Raw genomic sequence first — 1,839 nt, 5'->3', positions numbered from 1 at the left:
AATGTCATATGTATCTTCTTCCTTCTACTACCCTCTCTTTTCAAAAAATCTGCACATACGAATATCCCACATTTTAATATGGTATCTAGAGACTTAACATAATTGCTGGCCAACTTTTCTTCATTCTGGCAATTGCTATTTTTAATATGTTTATTGTTTTATAAAATTAAAAAGAACATGCCTTTCTTATTTTAAGCCACAGCTATAATGTTACTGATGATATACAATCACAAGCGTCTATATAAGCTGTGTAAAGGTTGCCTTAGTCACAGTGGAACAGGATCTGCCAATGTGGCTTATTTTGATGGTATCTGGTGTCTACTGTTTTCAAGGACAGTAGTTCGATTCAAACACAATTCTGATAAGTGGCAGGTTTTCATGTCTTTAATGCCCTGACAAGGGCATCACTCTCAAGAGAGGGAGGTGAAACCATTTGGATGAGAATTTCTTCCCCTCTCCTTTGTGCTGACACACCAAGATAATGGACAATTAATAGCGAACCTTCTCTGCAGGGAAAGTCTAGGGTTATCACTAATATAAAAGTGCTCATGAAGTGTTTGGACACAAAAGGGAGAGAAAAAATAAACATAAAAAAGTAGAAAGGCTTAATGTTCAGTCACATGGGGTTTTTTTTCACCTGAAATTATGGTGAATGATTTTTTCAGTAGCAGCAACTGTAACTTTTTAGACCTGGTGCACTGCTCATGACATCAGGCAAAGTACAAGAAGAATCTTGCCATTTGTATCTTTTTTTGTGATAAGTGGGAAAGCTGGCTTCTGCATTTCCTGGAGATACCAGTTAGCAGGGCTGACTGCTCTTAGTTACTAATCATGTCATGCTGCAATGTTTATCCTGGTAGGATTTGGAGGACAGGTCTAAAAAAACTGCTTCTTCACCTTATCTTCTGATCCAAGATGAGGCTTGCAGAATGCTCTTTAGGCTCACCTTAGGTCTCATTGCTTCCATTTAGACCATATGTGGCACTACTTACCTTCCCTGGCCCTCAGCAGGTGCACTTCTCCTTGCTCTGGGGGAAGGCAGGTTTACAAATTGTGAGTCTGTTCAGCCCTCAGATTTCACCTTGCTGTGCGATCCCAGGAACACTCGGATGGTCTCAGAATGGTCCATCCGCCCCTGAGGTCACCTGGAGAAGGAGCTGCTGGAGGTCAGCAGAGCACTGCTCACGCTTACAAGTCGACAGGCAGACTGCCTTGGGGATTATTGCAGTGGCTGTACCCGTGCGCCAGATTTAGCAACCGATGATGTGATTGTGTGCCTCTGTTGTCCAAGTAAACAGAGAAAAGACGTACAGTGTTTCCTGAAGTTAGACAAACCAAAGATTAGTCTAAACGGAGAGTGGAACAGGTTAACTGATCTTTCTCTACCTTAAGCTTTCATTTGTCCCCGGCAGCACTGAGCTGTCAATACAGTGTACAGCTACTGATAAGTATGGGTTCTCCTCAGCCTGAAGAGATCTGTCTGATAAGATAAAATGGCCTTAAAAAAGAGAGAGAGAAAGTACGTTAACTGCTTTGACTGCAAAATACCCCCTGGTAGCCAGAGATAAGACACCTTGAGCTGCTCAGAAGACCTTAGACAGGATGTAAATGAAGCCAATAAAAAAAAAAAAATCATTTCAAATCCAGCCACTATTCTACTCTACTCTTATTTCCAGCCCTGACAGCAGAAGGCTTAATTTACTGTATTTCACACCAGGCTTCCATTCTATACTGAGGAAGCTACAAAGGGTTGTTTTAGATACAGGCTTTAACAAAGCTGAGATCTCTCTATTTCTGGAGAGACCTGTATTTCAGACAGTTAATCATGAGTTTCAGCAG

Source organism: Antrostomus carolinensis, unplaced genomic scaffold, assembly GCF_000700745.2.
Source record: "Antrostomus carolinensis isolate BGI_N321 unplaced genomic scaffold, ASM70074v2 scaffold47826, whole genome shotgun sequence".
Lineage (NCBI taxonomy): Eukaryota > Metazoa > Chordata > Aves > Caprimulgiformes > Caprimulgidae > Antrostomus > Antrostomus carolinensis.
Note: the sequence above shows the minus strand (reverse complement) of the source record.